Source organism: Gossypium hirsutum, chromosome A08, assembly GCF_007990345.1.
Source record: "Gossypium hirsutum isolate 1008001.06 chromosome A08, Gossypium_hirsutum_v2.1, whole genome shotgun sequence".
NCBI classification, from domain to species: domain Eukaryota; kingdom Viridiplantae; phylum Streptophyta; class Magnoliopsida; order Malvales; family Malvaceae; genus Gossypium; species Gossypium hirsutum.
The window spans coordinates 94096336-94114392 of NC_053431.1; positions in this window are offsets into that span (position 1 = coordinate 94096336).

Consider the following 18057-nt stretch of genomic DNA (forward strand, 5'->3'; position numbering starts at 1 on the left):
CCATCCTTCTAGAAGGTCAAAATTAAACTTCTAAAAACACTAAGCTAGGATTTGAACCTTAGACCTCTTTGCTAGCTATTAACGCCACCTCCTTACACTCTAAGTGGCGTCACTTAGCCACTCCTCCACTAGACTCTTTGCTACTATTTTCCCCTATCTTTATTTAAAAGCCCAACTACTTGCCAACCCTGATTTTTTTTTTAATAATTACCTTATAATTTCTTCTACCCCTTAATTCGAACTCAAACCTTGACCAAGACTTACCTTTGTGTAATTAGCACTTAACCGAAATTATTAAGCACAAAAAGAAAAATTTAAGATTTTGGGATTTTTGGATTTCAGGATTTTTAGGGCGTTACAACTCTACCCCCTAAAAGAAATTTTATCCTCGAAATTTCCAACTACTAACACAGACTACCACACCACACTTTCGCTCCGCACTCTAATTCCAACTTAGGTAAATAGCAAACTATAGATAAGTACGTACCATTATTCGCCTCTGGAGCGTCTCCATCCTCTTGACGACGTGTTGCATAGACCAAACTGGCTGCCTCGCCTTAGCATGATTAGCACGTCTGCCTGGTGCTCCACGAACCAAACCGTTCCCACCCCTAGCCTGATCACGGCCTCTCGACGGTAGCTGACCACCCCTCATGTGACCTAGCTCGAATGTACACATAATTTTGGCTCTCTTTTACACATGGTGAACACTTAGTACCACCCATGTGACCTAACCAGTTTATCTCGTAGCTCTCTTGTCTACATGGTGTCCTTCACCTGGAACCACACATGCGACCTAGCTATATATATCCCGTAGCTCTCTTGTCTACATGGTGTACACATAGTATCACCCATGCGACCTAGCTACATCATAATGTCTCATAGCTCTCTTGTACACATGATGTGCACTCAGCACCATACATGTGACCTAGCTACATACCATTTGCATCATCCAATCTTTCCGAAGGTTCAACCGGGATTTCTCTCTCTTTCTAATACTTGATTTCATACTTCCAATAGTCAATTATGATTAAAAAATCAGCTACAATACATAAAATATGCTGAAATACAAAAACATAATAAAGATAATGTATTATTTACATACAAACTTACATACTTTCTCATTTCCATGTCGAATTAATATTGAACATTTAGATCATCATATTTATACTTACTTTCAACACCTCAGAAATCATAGTAAATATATCAATTTTGCATTGAAACATGCATAAATTAATGCTTATTATACATATGAACTTACCTCGATACTAAACGGCTATTTTACCAATTTTCCCGATTTTCGATTTTTCTCCCATTCTAGATTCAAATCTCATTTTTCGGGATCTAAAACATCATATTTTACTTATTTAATTAATTTACTATTCAAAACAGTTCTTAACTCAAACTTTGGAAAAATTATAATATTTCCCCTAAACTTTTGCATTTTTACACTTTTGCCCCTAGGCTCGGGAATTAAACATCATCCCTTATTCTTATGTTTTATGACATGCTGATCATTTTTCCCTTCTATGGAAACATCAAATTCTCACTCTAACACATAGTTATGAACAATAACAACTTTTACCGATTAAGCTGTTTTACTCATTTTTGCTTAAAACCGCTTAGAAAAAGTTGTTTAACATAATTTCATCCTTCATATTCTACCATAAAACATCAAAATAAACACATTTTACCTATGGATATTTTTCCAAATATGAACCCTAGCTTAAATTATTGGTACAATAAGCTTAATCAAGTTACCGGGATTCCAAAATCGTAAAGAACTTGAAAAACGGGGCTAGAACGGTCTTACTATTGAGCTTGGAAAGCTTGAAAACCCTAGCCATGGCTTCGCCCATGCTAATTTCAGCCTCCATGAAAAAGATGAGTCAATTTTGGCTTTATTTTTCCTTTTTATTTCTTTTAATTACCAAATGACTAAAATGCCCTTAAGGCCTTTCTTTAAAATTTTGTCCTATTCATGCCCATTTTTGTCCAAACAAAATATAATGGTCTACCATTTAAGGACCTCCTCTTTAAACCCCCATTTCAATCAAGTACTTATGAATTAGAACACATATCTTGCAATTTTTACAATTTAGTCCTAAAAGTCCAATTAAGCACTTTATCAGTAAAATTACTTAACAATATTTTTACACAATATTTTAATCAATAAATAAACCTTAAAACTTAATCGGAATAAATTTTTCAACTTTGAATTCGTGGTTCTAAAACCATCGTTCCGTTTAGGCCCTAAATCGGGCTGTTACAGCAACTTCAGCAAATAAGCCCTAATAGGCAAATTAAACATGCAATCTATAAAATTTCTTATCAATACTCTAACACATGCATCTAATCACTTGGTAAATCATAAAAATTAATCGAAATAAAATTTTCTATCTCAGATTTGTGGTTTCGTAACCACTATTCCATTTAGGCCCTATTTCGAGATGTTACATTCTCCCCCCTTTAGGGATTTTCGTCCCCGAAAATCTTACCGGTAAAAAGATTGAATATCTTTTCTTAAAATTTCTTAAACATCTCCAAACAAATTTTCTTCAAAGCAGTACTTTGAAAATCACCCCACTATCAAATTGAAATCCAATATAACTAAGTTTCAACTCGGTATGACCTCTATATTAATCGAAAACTATTTCCAATTCTCACATTTGCTTTCACTTTTTTTCTTTTAACCAAAAACTCTGCATTCAGCTATTAATACAGCTCAATCATAATTCTTCTATCTAATTTTATCATTACTAAATCCACATTATCTCATTCACAATCAAAGTTTATTTTTAAAAAAAAAATCCAGCAATCATATACTTTAAGCATCATACCTGGATGAGTTAATTAACTAAGTCTAATTCTTTAACTGTAACATTTCAGAATTCAGAAAATCTTCATATTAACCTGACATCTTTTCTGCAACTGAGTTCATTTATTAAACCATTCACAAATGCTATCACATTGTCAATTAATCTTATTAGAAGGGGGTGAGGCTGTAACACTTCTAACTTGCCTCTTATATAATCATGCATATAACTTAACACTCATCAATATATATATAATTTGCTTCAAATAACTCAACATGCATATTCATTTTACACAACCCTCCTATCATCTTATACAAACAAATACACTTATACATGTGTTCATAATTCTCAAATAGAATTACTCATAACATTCATTTAATTTCACAAGTTACACTCATAGCATCACACAATTGCCAATCAACATGTACACTTATCATAATATAAACTTTCCCTTCATCTCATCTTTCATATTCCAAGAGAAATTCTTATTCCCGACTCATTCATTATCACATAAACATCATGAACTAATACTCTTACCTTTTATGTGTCTCATTTCATCTTAATATTATCACAGTTATATAATTCACTTTAGACAAACTTACACACATATTCATATTTTAAAACAAATGCCCTCAAACATACATTCCACAAATTTGAGTAAATCTATTTATCACTTTCACTTAGTCAAATAAGTTAGACACATAATATCATGTCAATGTCAAACGAACATGGATGAGTTTATAACGAGGTAAACTTTCGTTTCTTTTCACTTTTCTATATTTCTCCACTTATGTCTATTTCATTTTACACTTGATCTCACACATATCATCACAAGTCACCAAGATCAATTTAAGTACACCAATATATCCACCAAATTATACGAACTTACTTAACACCTTTTTACACTATCGATGGTAGCTCGGTTGGAAAACACTTCTATCTCAACAGAACTATTTCATCGGGATCGGGAGGCATCACACTATCACAAGTAGTAATATGGCATGTATAGCTTAACTCTTACACATACTAGGTAAGTCCGAAAACTGACTAAACTATAGCTCTGATACCACTAAATGTAACACCCCTTACCCGTGTTTGACGCTGTAATAGGGTATGAGGCATTACCAGACTTAATCACTAATCATCGTATAAAAACCGATTCATAATTTCACTCTAATTTAAAACTTTTTCAAACACATTCAAGCTGTCCCTTAAAAAGAGCTTACAAGGCCCATATCATGCTTTAATTCAACCACACACATAGGCAAGCGCGTACATTCATACATTGCATCATTTAATTAATAACATAATCAAGACTATCTACATTAAATGACTTTATACAATAGAGACCTTCAAATAACATAGGTTAGTATTTTAAGCCAATTCTTAGAAACTTAATAACAATTAAACGAGTCTCCATACATGCCAAAGAATTAAAATACTTTAAAACCTTTATATATTGATCAATAGTTTGATAGTGTGATTTAACCTCCGGCGACCTCCAACTCGAGCTAACATCTGCGACACTATAGGAAAAAGGAAAGGAAGGGAGTAAGCATTATAGCTTAGTAAGTAAGGATGTAAATATTAATAAACAATACATTATCATACTTTAAACAAAGTCACAATATGTTCCCGAAATATTACCATTACAAACACACATACTTTCACTATTACAATCATAAACAGGTTCAAAATAAGCTATCTAGCAGAGTACCAGAAACTAAATTATTTATTTCTGGAGCTACATAACTCCAAATTACAAACCGTTAATTTTCCTTGAAACTAGATTCACATATATTCTTATCATAAAATTTTCAGAATTTTTGGTCTAGCCAATTAGTACAGTTTATTCATTGAAGTTACCCCTATTTCACTGCTCAACTGTTCTGACCACTCTTCACTATGAATAAATTTTATCCTTGTACAGAATTCAAAGGATGTTATTGTTTATTTCATTTGAAACTATACTCATTAAGTATTTCAAACATATAAATTATATCCCATAATTATTTTTGTACAATTTTTAATGATTTTTCCAAGTCAAAACAGGGGATCACGTAGTCATTCTGAACCAGTCTCTCAAAAACTAAAATATCTCATAATATAGAATTCCTTTGCTTGTCTGTTTCTGTTATATGAAAATAGACTCATTAAGCTATAATTTGATATCTCATCCAGTCTCTGATTCAATTTCTATTATTTTTGGTAAATTTTTAGATTCACGTCACTGCGACTATCCAGAACAGTTTTATTGTCAATTTTGATCTTTCACACTTCAATTGTATTCATCACTTTCCCATAACAATCTTTCCAATTTCCAATCACATATCGAGCATATTTCTCATAAGTTACACACGTATATACTTATCGAGCATATTGCTCATAAGTTACACACGTATATACTTACACTTATGATCACAAAGTCATACACAATTTCATTTAATCAATTTCCCAGTTGAACGCTTCGGAATAATAACAGATACGCGATGGTATCGCACACAGCCCACCTTTAAAATCGAAGCTCTCTTGTACACATACTGGCCTTCACTTAGCACCACTCATGTGACTTAGCTCGAATGTACACATAATTTTGGCTCTCTTTTACACATGGTGAACACTTAGTACCACCCATGTGAACTAGCTAGTTTATCTCGTAGCTCTCTTGTCTACATGGTGTCCTTCACCTGGAACCACGCATGCGACCTAGCTACATATATCCCGTAGCTCTCTTGTCTACATGGTGTACACATAGTATCACCCATGCTACCTAGCTACATCATAATGTCTCGTAGCTCTCTTGTACACATGATGTGCAGTCAACACCATACATGTGACCTAGCTACATATCATTTGCATCATCCAATCTTTCCGAAGGTTCAACCGGGATTTCTCTCTCTTTCTAATACTTGATTCCATACTTCCAATAGTCAATTATGATTCAAAAAATCAGCTACAATACATAAAATATGCTAAAATACAAAAACATAATAAAGATAATGTATTATTTACATACAAACTTACATACTTTCTCATTTCCATGTCGAATTAATATTGAATATTTAAATCATCATAATTATACTTACTTTCAACACCTCGTCAATCATAGTAAATATATCAATTTTACATTGAAACATGCATAAATTAATGCTTATTATACATATGAACTTACCTCGATACTAAAACGGCCATTTTACCAATTTTCCCGATTTTCGATTTTTCACTTATTCTAGATTCAAATCTCATTTTTCGGGATCTAAAACATCATATTTTACTTATTTAATTAATGTACTATTCAAAACAGTCCTTAACTCAAACTTTGGAAAAATTACAATATTGCCCCTAAACTTTTGCATATTTACACTTTTTCCTCTAAGCTCGAGAATTAAACTTCATCCCTTATTCTTATGTTTTATGACATGCTGATCATTTTCCCCTTCTATGGCAACTTCAAATTCTCACTCTAACACATAGTTATGAACAATAACAACTTTTACCGATTAAGCCGTTTTACTCATTTTTGCTTAAAATCGCTGAGAAAAAGTTGTTTAACATAATTTCAGCCTTCATATTCTACCATAAAACATCAAAATAAACACATTTCACCTATAGGTATTTTTCCAAATATGAACCCTAGCTTAAATTATTGGTACAATAAGCTTAATCAAGTTACCGAGATTCTAAAATCATAAAGAACTTGAAAAACGAGGCTAGAACAGACTTACTATTGAGCTTGGAAAGCTTGAAAACCCTAGCCATGGATTCCCCATGCTAATTTCGGCCTCCATGAAAAAGATGAGTCAATTTTGGCTTTATTTTTCCTTTTTATTTCTTTTAATTACCAAATGACTAAAATGCCCTTAAGGCCTTTCTTTAAAATTTTGTCCTATTCATGCCCATTTTTGTCCAAACTAAATATAATGGTATAATTACCATTTAAGGACCTCCTCTTTAAAACCTCATTTCAATCAAGTACTTATGAATTAGAACACATATCTTGCAACTTTTGCAATTTAGTCCTAAAAGTCCAATTAAGCACTTTATCAATAAAATTACTTAACGATGTTTTTACACAATATTTTAATCAATAAATAAACCTTAAAACTTATTCAAAATAAATTTTTTGACTTCGAATTCATGGTTCTAAAACCATCGTTCCGTTTAGGCCCTAAATCAGGCTATTACAGCAACTTCTGCAAATAAGCCCTAATAGGCAAATTAAACATGCAATCTATAAAATTTCTTATCAATACTCTAACACATGCATCTAATCACTCGGTAAATCATAAAAATTAATCGAAATAAACTTTTCTATCTCATATTTGTGGTTTCGCAACCACTATTCCATTTAGGCCCTATTTCGAGATGTTACAATCTTTGCCTTTTCCACCAACTCCGAGAAAACTCGCTCCCTTTGTGGAGCTATCAGTATCCTGAGGCTATCTCTAAGTCCATCTTCAAACCTAACGCAACACTCATACTCCGTTGCCACCATTACTCTTGCATACCTACTAAGACGTAGGAACTCTGCCTCATACTCCACCACCAATTTGTTTCTCTGAGTTAGGTTCAGGAACTCTTTTCTTCTGCCATCCACATAGCTCGCACCCCCATACTTCCCTTGGAAAGTAGCTTTGAAGAACTCCCAAGTGACCCGCTCCGGTTGGGTGCCCTCTTTCGCTGTCAGCCACCACTGGTAGGCTTCTTCCCTTAGTAGTGACACGGCTCCTTTTAGCTTTTGTTCCAGTGAGCAGTTCAAATTCTCCATTATTCTTTTAGTGGCCTCCAACCAATATTCAGCCACATTAGGAGCCACGCCAGCGACGCTCTTAAAGATCTCAGCTTCGTTCGATCGAAGTCACTCCGGAATAGACCCTTGATTTCCGCTGCCATTATTGGGCCCAGCGACCCTTTCCAAAATTCTCAGCATTGCCTGCGACAATGCATCTTCTCCCGCGGCCCGATCATATGGTTCATCCCCAGCCACAGGTGAGGCCGGAGCCTCTTCTACTCCAATATTGGGCACATGGCCCGATGCCGATGATTCAACCTTAAAACTTCTACGGCCTCGGCCACGACCCCTTGCACCTCTTCTAGCACTCATCGTCGATTCGTGTATTATCTGGATTAGAAATTTTATGAAGTTTTATTTAGTTTCAATAATTAACCCGATGTTTTATGGAAGTAATTAAAGAGAAGACTATTTTTGGAATTCCTCTACAGTTTCAAGTTCCTGCAGGCTTTGGTTCCATTCTATATAATCGTCTAGAGTAGCTCTCTAATTATCTACTGTATAGCAATTTAAATAAACTTTAGAATAAGAATACTTACATGGTTCGACGTTGGAGACTCGGTGTGCTGCTCAGCAGGACTTCTCTTTTTCCAAAACATTGTGATTCAATCAAAAATATATATTTTTTTAAAAACACAAAAAGAAACCAAGTAATAAGGCCCAATTCACAGCCCGAGTTTTGTAACCTGGGCTCTGATACCACTAAATGTAACACCCCAAACCCGGCCCAGACGCTATGGCCGAATCCGGTATGTCACATTGAAGTGTTTTAGCGAAAATCGTGTTTTCATTGAAAACCCTTCTTAAACAAAAGAAACCTTAAATAACTTAAAAATAAACACACCTTTCAGTTGCGAAAGCCTTGTTTAAAACATTTGATTTAAGAAAACTTATCATTTATAAATTAAGTTGCGGAACCGTAGAAAACGTACTATAATTTAGGAAACCCATATTCAACTTCTCGTAATTACAATGGAAATAATAATAATAATAGCATAATGAAAACCTTATTACAATCTGGTCTGAAACATACTTAGTAAAATAAAACTTATAAGCTTAAAAAAAATCCAAATTTGTCTTGCTAGTTGGCCACCCAGAGTCCCTCCAAACATCGAACCGTCTACTGAGCATATCCTGAAAATAAAATAAAAGAGGCGGTGAGTTTTCGCAAACTCAATGTATACAACCCTCGACGGAAAACAAGCATTCAAAAATCATCATACATCAAACATGCAATACAATCCAATTCAAATTATCCATCCGCTACACACAAGCTCCGTCCCCCATCACACCAAGTAAGGATATAAATATCGACCCACCCAGCCCACACACCAATGGTAGACCGGTTGCGGAACTACCTTCATTTACATAATGGGCTTGAAAAGCCGTCGGTGGATCCACGATTGTCAGTGGATCCACGATTGTCAGGCAACCATGCGATCCTCATATACTTCCTCCGTACCATAATTCCCACCCCATATGCAACCTAAGCAGAACATCATATGTATGCATGTCACATCCACAAAACTTACATTCAACACCTAAGGGTATTTTGGTCATTTTCGCCCTTAGGGGCATTTCAGTAATTTTTCCTTAATTATGGTTTTCACTTACCTTAGCCCATGAACAAGCTCCGCGAGCTAAGGTGAACGAATACTTTGCACTAAGTAGGATTCCAGAGACGAGGAGGTGGGTCATTAAGACCGCTTAAGTACCAAGCACTCCCTAGATCCAATCCTAGACATGCATATACCCGTTGCCACACCTTAACCCTATGACTTGTCCACGGTCTCAATTAATTAATTAAGTTTTATGTCAACATCACATACTAGGCCCAATACCCCTACATACATGCATATGACCCACTAGGCCCAATCTCATTCATATGACCCATCTGGCCCAATTCATATTCTTATGGCCCACTAGGCCCAATTCACATTCATATGGCCCATTAGGCCCAAATCATATTATATTCATGCTCAAATTCAAATTTTCTAAAATATAGTATTACTTATCAATTTTTGCCTTTATGGGCCCAACAGCCCATCAGGCCCATTTAGCCCACTCTGGCCCATTTGGCCAATTCTCAACCAAAGTCCACGGAATCGCCCGTGGGCCTCAGGCAACCTATCAATTTCCTCTCCACGAGTGTTCGCGCACTCATGTGACTATCGTAGCCTAACTTTCAGCTTTTCGACATTTCAGCTTTTCGACTTTTCGGCATTTCAGATTTTGCCTTTTCATTGTGTGTGTGCAGTGTATGTACACACTTGGTAGGAAAGCATGCTGCGATTTCCTTAGCCCAAACCTACAATCAATATCACTTAAATATTAATCTCACATACTTATCGAATACTTTACCAAAAGCCAGAATCTTACCTTAACCTTACCTTGCGCGATAACAGCCCCTTCACTAACCACGATCAACTTCTAGATCTGCACCAATTGTAACTATTAAAACCAGAATAATAGGTGACTCATATCCAACACAAGTTCCCTTACCTTACAATGGCTATTCGGCCAACCTTGGCCAATGGATGAGGAATACTTACCAAAACTGCAACACCTAAGGGGCAATTCGGCAATGAGCTAAGATCCGAGATCTGATATTAATTCCCTACCACAGTTGATTAGAAAGAGTGAGGGACAATATTCGATACTTAGCAAAGAAACAGATTGGGAGAACAACACTTACACTAGATTTGACCGAAGTAGAAGGAGTAGTGATTGCACCAAGGGTATTCGGCCAAAGAGGTTCGGCCCTTTACGATTTTGTATGGCAAAAGAGGGTTATTCGACTTCAAGGAAAAAGAAAGAAAATTCAGCAATGAGTTAGAGGAGGAATAGATTTTGACACAAGGAAGGAGAAAAAGAAAAGAAAGGCAGAGGGTTTTCGGCTTTTAGAGAACAGAGTTTCTGGTAACAGGACGAAGGAAATTCGGTCATTAGCTTCATACCCTAGCATTCGGCACCTATTTATAAGTCTTATAGCCGAATTTTCCCATGCGCAATTCCCCATTCGGCTCCATCACTTCTCCCTTCTCATCTCCTCCTTTTTCTCCCTGATAACCCCTTGATCCTTTCTTTAATTTTCTCTCCAGAACACTTCCCTTGGAGTCCACTTTCACGCCACTTCCATCCTTCTAGAAGGTCAAAATTAAACTTCTAAAAACACTAAGCTAGGATTCAAACCTTGGACCTCCTTGCTAGCTATTAACTCCACCTTCCTACACTCTAAGTGGCGTCACTTAGCCACTCCTCTACTAGGCTCTTTGCTACTATTTTCCCCTATCTTTATTTAAAAGCCCAACTACTTGTCAACCCTAATTTTTTTTAATAATTAACTTATACTTTCTTCTACCCCTTAATTTGAACTCAAACCTTGACCAAGACTTACCTTTGCATAATTAGCACTTAACTGGAATTATTAAGCACAAAAAGAAAAATTCAAGATTTCGAGATTTTTGGATTTCGGGATTTTGGGGGTGTTATATATAATTAGTTAACTTATCTGGTGAGGGTACCCGAGGGTAAGATGGAGCTATAAACTAATCCAAATGAGGTTTAAACTTGTAAAAGTCGAGATTTTATTGTGTCATCCTGACGTTGTATGACTTCTCGTGGAGACGAGCCCTCTGTTCATTGCGTCGTTACGACATTGGACATCGACTCATTAAGATGTCGCTTTCTTTTTTGGCTTTTGACTCTTTCTTGCTTGAGATACTCTAATTTGTTGTGTCTTTAAAGGTAGACTCCTTTTCTGATGGAAGCATGGCAGGTTCATTGAATGTAACATCTTTGCTAACAATTATTTAGTCAATTTTTGGACACCATAGTTTAAAACCTTTCTAACGGTAGAGTAACCCAGATAAATGCGCTTTACGACCTTTGGATCGAGTTTTCCCTGGCTAACTTTAGCATAAGCATTACAACCAATAATTTTAATATTAGAATAGTTGGGAGGATTACCTAACCATATCTCCTTTGGAACTTTACCGTTCAATGTTCGATGTAGAGATCGATTTATCAAATGGCTTGCCAAATTTACGGCTTCAGCCTAAAACTTCTTCCCTAATCCTGTATTTGTAAACATACAACGAGCCTTTTCCAACAAGGTTTTGTTCATTCTTTCTACAACTCCATTCTACTGTAGAGTTCCAACAACGAATAGATGTCTTTTAATTTCTTCTCATTTGTAGAATTTGTTAAACTCTGGCAAATAGAACTTAAGGCCAATGGCTATTCTCAACCACTTCATGGACTTCTCATTCTATTTTTCAATAGTGTTTTCTACTACTTGAAGATCTCAAAGACTTTGTTTTTCTATTTCAGAAAAGAAACCCCAACTTTCCTAGGATGGTCATCAATAAAAGTTGGGGAATATTTATTACCTTCTTTTGAAATGTCAAAAGTTAGAACCTATAAATTAGAATGGACGTAGTCAAGAGTCTTTTTTGTTCTGTGTACTACTCAATCGAAACTTGCTTGTGTCTGTTTTCCGTAAGTGTAGTGTTCGCAAAAACCTAACTTACCAATTCCAATGTTTTTTAGAAGACCTTGTTTGCATAATGTTGTCATATCTTTCTAACTTATATGACCCAGTTGCATTTGCCAAATTTTGGTTGAATCAAAATTGGTGGAGAAAAATCACGCCACATTGTTGGGATGTAGAAAGTGTTCTCGTTGAGGCATCGCGTCATCATGACACCGAGGTCTTTCTCGTCTCAACATGGCGACAATTTCAATTTTTTTCAGTAATTACAGTTGCCCTAGTTACTGTAAACCCTTACAGAACGTATAGGCTACCTTTTTTTTGTTCCCTCATTACAACAATAGCTCCTCTAGAAACTTTTAAGCCATTTATTTAATGACTATCCTGCAATTGTTAGAATCCAAAATTCCCAACGAGGTGAGATTTTTTTATAAGTCGGCTACATACCTAACATCTGACAATGTCTGAATTATTCCTTCATGCATCCTATTTTGTATGATTCCTATATTGGCTATCTTACATGGAGAATTATTCCCCATCAACACAACTCCACCTTTAACTGAACTGTACGTGGAGAACCAATCCCTGTTGGAACACATGTGGTAGGAGCACCCTAAATCTAGAATCCATTCGAAAGTATGACTGGAGCTTTCTCTCGTCGACAGCAATAAGAAATCATCACCTCTATCTTTGGCTACACTAGCATAAGCAACTTCAAATTTCTGCTTATCTCTCTCGTCGCTTTTGATATCCTTTTTAATTTTATTTTTAAGTTTCTAACATTCTGCCTTAACATGGGCTTTCTTTTTCCAATAACCATAGTATTTTTCATAGTTTTTGGATTTGGATATCGCTTTAGACCTGCTTTTTCTGTCTTTCTGGATTGTTGTCTGTCTTTTACAACTAGAATTGAGGTTTGCTCGTCTGAATTTTTGTTTGAGCCTAACTCATTATCGAGTTTATCCTTGCTTAGTAGATTTCCCTTCACATCCTCAAATACAAGATGGTATCTCTTATAAATTAGAATTTCCCTGAAGTTTTATAAGAAAAGGGAAAAAAGCAGAACAACATAACTTGATCCTCATTATTAATATCTACTTCGAGATTCTTTAAGTCATTAAAATAGACTCACATTCTACCTTTCTAAATGTGTAGAGACATTTTAATACTAACCTATTGGTCAAAGATTTCGTCATGTACAAGGTTTCTAGTTTCTTCCATAATATATATATTGTTCTCTTTCAAAACCTCCTGTAACACATTATTTGTTAGGCATAACTGAAATGTGAGTAGAGCTTTTCTATCTAACCTATCCCATTTTGATTGTTCCATGTTTACGAGTTTCCTCTTACAAGGATCTTCTCAATATCACTCTAGATCAAAATTGCTGACATGTGAACTTGCCACAAACTGAAATTTGCGATGCCATCGAACTTGTCGATATCAAACCTTGATGTTTCCATCTCTAAACGAGTTAATTTCGAAAATCGAACTAGCTTTGATACCAGTTTATAGGGAATAAACCTATGTTTGCAAAGAATAAGTAAATAAAATAAAATCAAGAAAATCAAAACACACAAATTTTACGTGGAAAGACTCCTCAAATGAGGATAAAATCACGGGTAAAATGAGATTTCACTAAAATAAAATAGAGTAAAAGAGATAAAGAGAATTAAAAAGAAAACTTGAAGCCCTAGAAGAAAAAATCCTTCAAAACTAAGAACAAAATTCTCTAAATCTAAATATTTATGTTACGTGTCTAACTTAGAATAACTAAGGCCTATTCATAGGCTAAAATTCGTAGTACAAAATAACTAGGATATCTCTTGATTAACCAGAGTTTAGGTGGGAAACTAAAATAAAGTTTAATTGAGAGAGGAAAATTGAAAAACTTGTGTATCATGTCGCCACGTCGGGACGTGGCCTTTGCGTCATCAAGACAATGGTCATCGCATCATCGGGACAAGATGTGCTTGCTCGTTATGACATCAATACAAAAATGTGAGGCATAACTCTTGTAACACCCCAAAGTTTGTATATTTGTTTCTGAATATTTATGACAAATATCTATCTGCTTTAGTGATTATGTGTTCTGGGAGTGTCTGAGAAGTATTGGGTTCAAGCCTTGTCTTGGGCTAAATTTTTGTTTTAATTTAATAAAGCCTTGCTTTTGCTCAGTAGGCTTATAGTTAAAAGTTTGTAAAAATATGTCAAAATGGGCCTGCTGGTCTAGTGGATAAGTGGTGTGTTAAAATGCTAGAGGTCTTGGGTTCGAGCTATGCTTGAGTATTATTTTTCTTAGTGGTGCCTTGTAGTGTTTGAGCTGAATTGAAATGCCGAAGTGGTAGAGGTGTAGTGGGAAGTGTGGAGAGAAAATTAAGGGATTTAGATGGGAGTGGTTGGACGGTTTTAGGAGGGATTTGGGGAGAAAAGTAAGGAGTGGGGAGTTGGTAGAGAAATCTGAAGGGAATTAAGGGGAGGTGTTACTAGATTTTAGGCATTTTTTATTTTATTTTCCCAAATTTCGGCTTTTCTACTCTTTTAACATTTTAGAATCCATTTTCTCTACCAAATTGTTCCATTGGTTCTTATTTTCTTTTTATTTTGTTTGCTGCAGATTGCGTGCCAAAAATTTCCTTCTTTCTCTACATTGGTTTCTCCATTAATCCATTCCTGCTTTAATCTCTTTTACGTTGCCGCAACTTGTCATCTCCGTTCTACTTTCGTGAGTTGTAGGTAAGTTTTCATAACTGTGTTGTAATTTAGTTTATGGATTTTTGGTAATTTGGTCGACCGTTTCATTAGTGAAGGTTAAGGGCTAGAGTGATTCGATTAGCGTCGGGGCGTATGGTTCTGCTGTTACTCATCTAGGAGGTGAGGTGGTTATGGCTTGTGAATTAGGGGAAGCTTTTCTATTCTGGTGGTTGTTAAGATCTGAATTGTTGTTAATATTGGGTCTTTCAGATTTGACAGCAGCGAATTGTGGGAGTGGTGACCTATCTCGTCGGACTCGTAGTTGGGGGTTGCTCGGATTTGAAGGTCAGTGATTAGAGGTCTTTACTACTCGATTTGGGTGCGTGTTAATTCTAAAATTAAGTTTTGGGATTGTCAATTTCTAGGTGTCGGAGGCTTCGGATTACAAGGCTAGCGAAAACAAACCAAGTGTGTAACCACATCACTGAAAATGAGATTCGGCGGAAAGCTAAAAAATGGGACTGTCGATGCTACACGGGCATGTGGCCACCTATGTGATAGGTCGTGTGATCGACGAGGCTGGCCGTGTGCGATACACAGGCTGAACCGGACGTGTGAGATTTTTGGGCCAGGCCGTTTGATTTACACGGCCAAGGCCATTTTGGGCCGTGTGGGCCATACGGGTGTGTGGGCCCACACGAGCAAATAATATGGGCTTGTAGGCCCATTTTCACTGTGTGACTGCTAAGGTTGCACGGGTCGCCCAAGTCGACTGTGGACGTACTGTAGGGTCGGTAAGCTTATCTAGACCCCTAATTAACTGAAATAACTGTATGACCGATACGATTGTGTATGTTATTAAGCATGATGATATTCCACTGATTTGATATCGTATGCCCTGATTATATGCATGGTATTATGTTATAGCATGTCATATTTGTATATTGCATTACATTGGGATGGGGGTTGATATTGTTCGGAGGAAGTGTACTGAAAGGCCTCGAGCCTAATTTACTGGCAGCTCAGCTGCAAAGTATTGTCGAGTGTCGCATTTGATACTTTTTGGAGTGTAGGGATGGGTAAGTTGATTTTATCTCCACATGGAGTGTAGGGTTGGATGAAAATGGTGTGTAGAGGCTGGCTGGGTAGGATTTTGTGATTGCATATCTGTTACTGTACTGATTACTGATACTGTAATGGGCCAAAGCCCTAATGCATGACTGCTCCTGTACTGAAATGGGCTAAGGCCCTAAATAAAACTGAATCTAGAACTAAAAAGGGCTTAGGCCCAGACTGTAATTGCTTTCTGTCAGTTGTTTATATGGGATTACACATTGAGTTTTCGTAAACTCACCCTTCTGATTTATCTGTACAGGTAATCCTCAGATATAGGCGGATTGGTGTGGCGGAAGACTCAGCGGTGGTCACATGACCTATTTCATTCTAATTAGTACTTAATTATGTTTTTGATTTTATTTTGGGGTATTTTACTGTATCATGGCCTTTTTGGATTTTTATTTTTAGTTTGGGACTTTTAATGTTTTGGTTTATAACTGCTAGTACTAGGGGAAAACTCCAGTTTTCAAAAGAGCCAAACGTTTTAATAAAATACTCACGAATACGCAAACAGATTTAAAACCTTTCGCATAGAATAAACGTTTTGAAAGCTTTCGAATGATTAATTAACGCGATAATAGAATTAATAAGTAATAATGAAAAGATTCTAAAAGGAAAATGTTTTCAGCAAAGTTCGATTTTTCAACACAAGCTACAGTTTTCAAACACACTACCATGTGACACCGCCGGATTCAGCCATAATGTCCAGGCCAGGTTTGGGGTATTACAACTGCACATTATTAAATTAGTTCTCTATAACAACATATATTCTAAACTTTTAAGTAAAATTATAGTTATTTCATATAAGTAAGCTTATTAATTATAATTTATTAAATGAAAAAGATCTTAGTTAAAATATTATTTCAACAAAATGATTAAATTTCACGAGAAAAAAAATCTATTAATCATATTTGATTAAATGAAAATAATCTTCAATGAGTGGAATTAAAGATACCAATTTAAGAAACTATTAAGTTCTCTAATTAAATATTCTACTATAAATTTGAAACATCATAAACTTATAAATTAATCACTTGTATTTAATAACTCATGATAAATTAATTAATTTAATTTTATAATTCATATTGGTTACTTGAGTTTGTTAGATTTATGGACTTTATATTAATCATGCAAAAGAATGTAAAATAAAATACGCATAAAAGCAATAATACATGCACCTGTTTTCTGTCTTTTAATTTCGTTGATTTGATTCCCACTTTCTTTCTTTTTTAACATAATTCTCACTTTATTTATTTGATGGAGATTCACAATATGAATTATATGGTAAGTTTATAACAATTATCTCTTTATAACAACATACTATAGATGTATAATAACCACCTTTCTATTACAATTAAAATATGGGCAGACAAATAAAGTCGTTATAGAAGGGGGCTGACTATATATCAACTTTGATTTTGTGCAATTTTATACATGACATTTTGATTTGATTCAATTTTCAAAAACCACTAACATTATTATTGATGTAATACCATCTTTTTATTAATATTAGATACACATATAATTATACTTATATTTATAAAAATAGATTGATGTATTCATTTTATTAAATGAGATTGGTAAAAAGGAGCTTTTTAGTCCCTCTCAATATCAATATTGATCAAATTGATCCTCTCAAAAGAAAAAATAAATGAAGTAATTTAACTCCTGTAAATTTAGAAAGTGAGCAACTAAGGGCAATTAACTATTACATTAATGTTCTTTGTCAATTGTATATCATTTTGATTGGTATAATAACAAATTTAGCTTTCAAATTTTATATATTCTATCAATTTGGCCATGATTTAACAAATTTAGGCCGCAAATTTGGTGTAAATGTTGAGATTAGATTTGTTGAATTTTTTAGAATCAATACCACATTGAAAAATTATGTAAACACCGAGAGCTAAACTTGTTATTATATCAATAAAACTTATATACAATTGACAAAATACATTAACGCTATGATTAATTGTCATTAGTTGCTCACTTTTAAAATTATAGGATTAAATTGCTTTATTTTTTTAAGAGGAACCAATTTGTTCAATATCGGAATTGAAAGGGACTAGAGAGGTCTTTTTACTAATGAGAACAATTGAAACAAAACCAGAATTTTTGTAAATGTTTAAACCAAAATCAAAGTTTAA